The following is an 8,752-nucleotide window of genomic DNA, read 5'->3' on the forward strand; positions in this document are numbered from 1 at the left end:
TCCTAGATGGATGCCAGACACTACTTCCATATTGTGTAATACACAATAGGCATTGTGCATTGATCTTAGTACTTTTGTTTCTTTTTTGAGACTGAGTCTTGCTCTGTTTCCCAGGCTGGAGTGCAGTGGCATGATCTCAGCTCACTGCAACTCCCACCTCCTGGGTTCAAGCGATTCTCTATCTTGTGCCTCAGCCTCCCAAGTAACTGGGACTACAGGCGCATGCCACCACACCAGGCTAATTTTTGTATTTTTAGTACAGACAGGGTTTCACCATGTTGGCCAGGCTAGTCTCGAATTCCTGACCTCAAATGATCTGCCTGCTTCGGCCTCCCAAAGTGCTGGGATTACAGGCGTGAGACACCATGCCCAGCCACACTTTGTTTCTTTAAAAACATTTCTCTCTTTTGTATTCCAAATTCTTATATTTATAAAGTGTGTTGAACTTTGCACAACACTTTCACATACATTACCAGTAGCTCCCTATTGACCAAAGTCCAAAGCCTGAGAGGAATTTCTAGCCCTTAAATCTGCCTCTCGCCTTACATCTTGACACCCTCCCCTACAAACCCTATCTTCTTGCTGGTGCTAACCACCTGCTGCCTCTAAATAGGCCATGCAGTTTCTTGTCTCTCTCCGTTCCTTTTTTCGTTAAGCCTTTCTCCTATGTGGTTTTCCTCCTCCACCTGGAGAATTCTTGCCCATGCTTAGAGGCCCAGGTCAAATGTCACCTTCTAGATGAGGGCTTCCTGCATATATCTCTCCCATTTATGAGCCCCAGGGCACCATGCTTAAACCTTCTTAAGGCTATCCCCATTGGAATGGCTATTACTAAAATAAAAACAAACCCAGAAAATAAGTGTTAGCTAAAACATGGAGAAATTGGAACTCTCGTGCACTGCTGGTGAGAATGCAAAATGGTGCAGCTGTTGTGGAAATAGTATGGCAGGTCCTCAAAAAATTAAACATAAAATTACCATATGATTTAGCAATTCCACTTCTGGGGATACACCAAAAAGAATGAAACAGATATATATATATACCACTCCAGCCTGGGCGACAGAGCGAGACTCCGTCTCAAAAAAAAAAAAAAAAAGGAAATTCTGATACACGCCATAACATGGACTAACCTTGCAAATATTGTGCTAATAAAATAAGCCAGACACAAAAAGACAAATATTATATGATTCCACTTATCTGAGGTACCTAAGTAGTCAAATTCATAGACACAAAAAGTCAAATGTACTTCTAGGCCTGGACAGAAGCTCAGGCCCATCCTCCTCCCTCTAGGACTATCACACTCAGCAACACTACCCTCCTCGTGCAAGATTCTAAGTCATTCAGATGCTCAGAAAATCTCAAACCCAAGAAGCTACCTGCCCTTGTCAGCCCCTTCTAAGCCTGAAGTCCGGCCCAAATGAGGCCTTTTCCACACAGCTATCCCACTCTCCCTTCCACCATGAGGACAGGGGCCAGAAATTCTCTATATCTGACATACAAGAGGTTTACAAGATCACAGAATTCTATTTTTGAAAACTTTTAAAACATTCACATGGTACAAAATGCAAAAGCCCTAAAGGGCATCTTGCAAAATGTCTCCCTGGCCAACTAAGCCCTCAGCCACCCAGTTCTCCACCCCAGTTTCTTGTGTATCCTAGAAGTATTTAAGTCAGTTCAACCTTCCATCTAGGAACTAGCAAGAACTGTGCTTGGCCTAAACATCCAGGAGACCTGATCCTACACTCAGAAGTCACATTGTGAAGATGAAGGCCCTGGACCAGCTTTGACAGCCTGTGGGCCAGTGCCCCTTCAGGGCAGCTTCATTCCTGGGTGCCCAGGATCAAGGCCTCTGCACAGGAGCCTAAGGCTTCGCCTGGCCTTGGTGAGGGACATGCATGATTCTCCCTCAAGAAGGAAGGCACAGGGAGTGCAGGATGACAGCCAAGGGTGGGAGTCAGACACATGAGTAGGGGAGAGGGTGGGGAAAATCCTGGAAAAGGAGAGGTGATGGAGGAACCTAGTCTGGTTGGGAGATCGGGGCTGATGGTTGCCCACTTGTGTCTGCAGAGCCAATTGGTGCCAAGGCCCCTGTAATTCAGGCCAAGAATGACTAGAAGGGTAGCAAAGAGGGACACATGGGCAGCTTCTCCCCCTGGGCCTTCCCCAAGCAGGCCAAGGCCGAGCAAGAGGTGTTTCTTCATGTCTTGGTATAATCACAGCTGCCTCAGCCACAGAGCTCCCGCCTGCGTCACTCCCCAGGAATCTGGTTCTTGTTTACCATGAAGAAGTGTGGTTATTACAGGGCCTAGTGGCCCTCTTCCAGCTTCCCCAGAGATCTTGTGGGAGAGCTGAGGGCCTGGGAAGGGGAGCCTGGCCCAAGAGGGATTGCTGAGTGAGAGGAGCAACAGGCTTCCCTGGGGACCTGCCCCTCCCAGGGCTCCCTCACCAAGATAAGTCCTAGAAGAGCCTGGCGGGATTCCAGGGACCTTCCTTGGAGGAGACACCTGGGGCCTATCTTCCTACAGAGTTGGGAAAGAAAGAGCAAGGAAGCAGAAAAAGCAAATGGAGAGAATGGCTGAGGAACAGGACCAAGGAACAGTGAAAATTGGGTTCAAACTTGTTATGTGTTCTGCTCTGGATTAAGAAATGAGAGAAACCTGGGGGGAGGATAAACCCTCTGACGAGATTTACAGTCTGCTAACTTTGTGTCTATCCCTGGTGACTTACCCAGCGCCTGTCACAGAATATGGCATTTGTATTTTTGCTGGATGGACGAAATGGAGGATGGTGAATGGCACATACAGAAAGACAAATTTAAAAGGTCACGGTAATAGCTCCCATTTAGTGAGCACCTATTATGTTCCTACAATGCCTGTGATTCCAGGTGTTGACTCAATCAATGCCCCATAACAACCCTGCAAGATAGGTGTTACTAATATCCTTCCAGGGGCCCAGATGAGGAAACTGAGGCCCAGTGAATTTAAGCAACTTAAAGTAAGGCCTGGAGTGGGGATTTGAATGCAGGAAGCCGGGACCTAACACCTGTGTTCTCAGCCACCATGTTCTCCTGTGCAGGGAGTAAGACTCACAACTGCTGCAATTCGGGGCATAAAGCTCCATACTAGAGTTGTTCTTCCTCAATCAAGTACCTTGTTATGATCCTCATCCTCCATCCCAGCCCCTGGGTGGGCTTCACTGGATCCCCTATTCTAGGCTCAGAAAACATCATAGCGAGAGTAAGACAGTTTTATGTTTTTCCCAACCCAAAATTCCAATAATCTATTAATCTAGCTCAAGATCTTGGTATGAAAGCCACAAAAAAGGTGTGGGCCCAGGGACCAGAACGTGAGCCCAATGCCCTGCACAGCTGAAATGCTCTTTCTTTCTCTTTCTTTGCTATCCCCTGCAGATGCCTTCTTCTCTTCTGTTTCCTATGCATTTTTTTTTTCAGAATATTATCCAAATGAGGAGGTGTTTCTGAAACATCAACTTGGTTCATTTACTCCCCACATAGCTGCCTGCTCTTTTCTCCCTAGGAAGTTGAACTAACAAGGTAGTATGAAAATCAGGTCATTTTCATTGTTTCAGTGTTTCCAGAGGCCATGGGGCTGAAAATGGAAATGTCAAAGTGGGATAATTACATCGGCCCTGAAGCCCTGTTTTCTAACTACCATTTATCCATAATCGATTCCTGAAAAAGACAAAGGACATGAATAATCAACCAAGCAGATGGAGCCTCAAGCAGTGAGGCAGAAGAGAAAACATGGCCTCCTGAAGGGAGAGGGAAGAAAGGCCTCGGGGGCCCAGGGAATATGTCTGCCCTGGAGACAGACCCAGTGATCAAGAAAGGCACACAGCTCAGACCTGGCCTGGGCAGATAAGACATGTGTACTGGGAAGTAATTAATCATTGGACTTCTCCTTTAACGTTTTCTGACAGCCGTGAGAAGCTCTCTCTAGGAAATGGGGAAGGAAGTAGTAAGGAAGAACCCTGAGGCTATCACATGAAGAGGGAAGCTTGGGCATAAAAATAAGGTTGAAAGATCACAAGTTCTAGAAGCTGCTTATTTAAAGACACTCCTTGTAACACACACACACACACACACACACACACACACCCCACCAGAAGTTGTTAAAGCTTGTGGCAGGGCTACAATTTTCTTTGGCCAGTTTCTCCTTTGCCTTTAGGTCCGGCTGAGGAGACAGGGTCAGCCACATATCACCGAGCATTTTGGTCAGTTTCACTTCCTGTTTCTCATGCTGAAAACATAATCATCATCATAATGATAATAATAATTCTGCAGCCTTGCCTCTGGCTTCTATTTATATAGGGCCTCCCAGAAGTGTGTGCATCAGTGGGAGGGGGAGTAGAGCATATCTACTCCATCAATCAACAGCTGAGGGTGGAGGCAGGCTTGGAGGAAAGGGTGGGGACATAGAAATTAGCAATGGAAATTATTAAACTCATTTTTTCAAGAGGGGGAATCTAAGTGGCTTGGTAACTCTCCAAATGGCTATTCTTACCTTAGAGACATTTGTAAAGCCCTTCTCCCAAGGTCCTCTAAAAATAAATCATTCCCAAACACTTTTCACCCTTCAGTCTGTCCCCAGTTAAGTTAATCTCTGTGATCTGAGGCCCAAAAACATTTAAGCTAACTTCCCAGAGTTACACAGCAGGTCAGGAGAGAAGACAGGACCAGACTAGGCTTCTTCTGCATCTATCAAGAGCTGTAACAAAGAAGGGAATTTCCAACTTTATGGGGAACTTGCAAAGTTGTCAGGAAAAAGTACAACTGCTTCTGCTAAGGAAAAAAAATGCGTAGTTCTTGCAGACTTAAAATCCTAGGACAACGAGAGAGAGTTCCCTCTTACTAAGAATGTGCTGGGAATGTCTAAGATTAGAATAGGGGTAGGATGGGGCAGCTTTCAGACTTTGGTCAAGACAACAGTTTCGTGGAGTAGAGGTGTTGAATCAGTATTTTAATTTTTTATCGCCAGTAAAGGGTTATACTCAAAGGGCATAGGTTGAACGCTCCACAGGCTCAAGAGAATGAGATGGGAGTGGAGGGAAGCGGGGGAGGGAGCCATTATCCTGATGACAATGGTGACACAGTCATCCTTTAGATCCTGGCTTCCCCTGGGGACCTGAGGAGAAGCGGTGGCAGGGAGGAAGCAGGTGGTTCCAGGGTCCTGTCTATATGAACCAAAAAGGCAGGTAAAGAAAAAAAAAAATTAAACCACCAGAGAGAGCCTCTAATTAATTGAATTAAAATTAAATGGAAAAAAAAAAACCTCCCTCTCAGACACAAACAAAGACACACAGAGTACACAGACACACCCTGAAGCACTAGCTAGCTACACTAAGGATCAAGAGAGGATGTGATCTCACCTATGTATTTATTGTGATAATTATTGTTGTTGGAGTTTTTTCCCCCAAAGGACAATCATAAGCCTGGGGCTGGATGGTAAGTGACAGGTTAGAAATGCAAAAATGAGAAAAGCCCACTGTGACCCTTTGAATAATCAACTTCAGGCTGTCAGGTATTGAACCAGGACAAGGAGGGAACGGTAATGATATTAAACACTTCCACAGCATTCCCTATGTGCCAGACACTGTTCTAAGCACTTTCCACGTATTTTCTCATTCAACACTTGCAGCAACCCTGTGAAATAGACTACTGCTATTAGGACATTATCATTCATATGCATTTCCACCCTGGCTGTCTTGGCATCTCTGAGCCTGTAAAAGATGAGTCTCTTTAGTTCCCTACCTCTGTACAGGGCCAATTACCTCCTTTGCAGGACCCAGTGCAAAATAAACATGCATAGCACCTTGTTCAGAAATTATTAAGAATTCCAGGCCAGGTGCAGTGGCTCATGCCTGTAATCCCAGCACTTTGGGAGGCCGAGGCAGGCGGATCACGAGGTCAGGAGATAGAGACCATCCTGGCTAACACGGTGAAACCCCGTCTCTACTGTCTCTACTAAAAATACAAAAAAAAAAAAAAAAATTAGCCAGGCATGGTGGCGGGTGCCTACAGTCCCAGCTACTTGGGAGGCTGAGGCAGGAGAATGGCACGAACCCGGGAGGTGGAGCTTGCTGTGAGCCGAGATCGCGCCACTGCACTCCAGCCTGGGTGACAGAGCAAGACTCCATCTCAAAAAAAAAAAAAAAAAGAATTCCAAGTGAGTATTAAACCCACACAGGGTCCTTATAAGTGCAGGTCCCTGTGGAACTGCATGGCTTGCATGCCCATGAAGCTGGCCCTGCATAGAACCTCCCCAAATCATTGCACAGGACAATTGTGCTGTCTTCTGTTATCCTATCCTGGTGCGTGCCCAACTCCTAAACAAGGAAAGGGGAGGGAAAAAAACACATCCTGCCCCAAATATATTGGCTGTATGTAGATGGCTTTGTTGAAGAAGATATTCCTCAGCTAAATGAAAGTTTGAGAACCATGATCTAGATGATGTTTTTCTTCTCTTCCTATCCTCCCCCCATACCTAGAAGACAATACAGATGATTCGTTAAAATCTCTCCCATTGTTTTTTCAGGAGGTTTGTCCTTTTATTCACCCATCTCCTCACATCCCACATCTACTCAGCTGGCAATTCTTACTGACTCTGTCTCAGCAAGGCCTCCAGTATCCTGCCCTCTTTTCCATCTCCCCTGCCACTGCCCTAGATTTCTCTCACCTAGAATATTCCACTAGCTCACTAACTAGATTCCTTGCCTGCAACCCCCTGCTTTTCCAATCCATCCTTTATGATGCTTGTTATACTTGGGCTTTTATTCGTCACTTTTGGACTTTTTTTTCTCCCAGGTTGTCAATTTCTCAAGGGCAGATACTCCATTCCCAGTCACCTGTGCCCTCCTCAGTAGCCCCGAGAGGAGCAGTCTGTGCTTGCTGAGTACGCGTGCAATGACTCCCTTGCAAATATCTCTCCTTTTCCATCAGGCTCACATTCTAGACAAAAGCTCAGCCTTTTGAACTCTCAGTCTAGAGAGTTCCTTTGTCTTAAATTCTAGAGAAAAGCATGACATCCGAAGTCTTATCTCATATTACAATAAAAATGCAGCCAATTGCAATAATTAGGAGGGTTTACTTCCCAGTGTATCAATAAAGCATGGTAATAATTATGAGAAGCTGTGGAGAGGACAAATGGGTGTTTCTTCCTTGGAAGGCTAGTTTGACTTGGCTTCAACCAAAAAAAGCAGAAAGGCCTGACTTCCATAATCTTCACTACCCATGGCAAAGTAATTGGTCTGTTTAAACAATCAGGATTGTTTTAAAGAATGATGGCCTTGAGTGCTACTTTAGGGAAGAAACCACAGTCAAAGACGGTTTACCTCAACATTTCAAAAAGTCTTACTGGTACCGTAATCTCATTTAAAAACCAGCCTAAATTACCTTGGATCCAGAATATGAGAACCATCCTATATCAGTTAGGACTCATGCAGCTGAAAAGACAACCGGCAATGGCTTAAATCATAAAGATGCTAATAGTTTCTTAACAAGACTAAAGGGAGGTGATCTCAGGTTGTTCAGCAGCTCAACAAAGTCCTCAAGCTCCATCAAGGATCCAGGTCTGACCATCCTCTGCTTTGCCATGCTCAGCAGACAGGACCTCTCCACCATCCAGCTCAGCATATCATTTCATTGTTGCAAGACGGCTGCAACAGCTCTAAGTCTCACATCTTCACATGGCGTGATTCAACAGAGCAAGAAAAGAGGCAAGGGTGAAATAAAAAATAAAAGTAAAATTTTTTAAAAATTGAAGTCTTGGCTGGGCTCAGTGGCTCACTCCTATAATCTCAGCCCCTTGGGAGGCTGAGGCATGAGGATTGCTTGAGGCCAGGAGTCCAAGACCAACCTGGGCAACATACAGAGACCCCGTCTCTATGAAATATAAAAATAAATTAGCTGGGAGTGATAGTATGTGCCTCATCCCAGCTGCTCCGGGGATGCTGAGGCGGGAGGATCGTTTGAGCGCAGGACATCAAGGCTGCACTGAGCTGAGATCACACCATTGCACTCCAGCCTGGGCAACAGAGTTAGACCCTGTCTCAAATAAATAAATAAATAAATAAATAAATAAATAAATAAATAAAAATTTCCTCCAAAACTACCTTATTTATCAAGGGAAAAATATCTCCCAGAGAACTTCAGTTGGCTTCCCATAATGTCCCATTGGCCAGAAGTGGGTCACATGCCCACTCCTAAACCAATGGCTACACAAAAGAACCAGAATGTTTCCCGGGTCGGGGAGGAACCAACCTTCCCCTGGCACTTTGCTACCCACCTGCTGAACCAGGTATGGGTTCTGTCACAAGGAAGGAAAAGGGGGATGGGTTTTTGGTTCTGGTATTGTTTTTTAGAGAAAGAAGCTTCAACTGGTTTGTCCAGGCTAGACTCAAACTCCTGGGCTCAAGGGATCCTTCGGTCTCAACCTCCCAAAGTGCTGAGATTACAGACACATCACAGGGGCCCAACAAGCAAGGGGGATGGTTTTGAGTAGGGAACAGCATTTGCTCCATTTCCACTCAAGTGACACTTTCCCCTGTCTGTAACATCTTTAGGTATTTCTTGCCCGCAGTCCTGCCTCTTCCTGACACCTGCCTGGTTTCCTCTTGTTCCTTTCCTAGAAAACTCACCGCAGGAGCAATTTAACTATACTTCCTGTCTCCACTTCTTCAACTCCTGAGCATTCAACTCTTCTGAAATTCGGCTTTTGCCTTGGCCACTCACTCC

Source organism: Pongo abelii, chromosome 1 (genome assembly GCF_028885655.2).
Source record: "Pongo abelii isolate AG06213 chromosome 1, NHGRI_mPonAbe1-v2.0_pri, whole genome shotgun sequence".
Classification (NCBI taxonomy): domain Eukaryota; kingdom Metazoa; phylum Chordata; class Mammalia; order Primates; family Hominidae; genus Pongo; species Pongo abelii.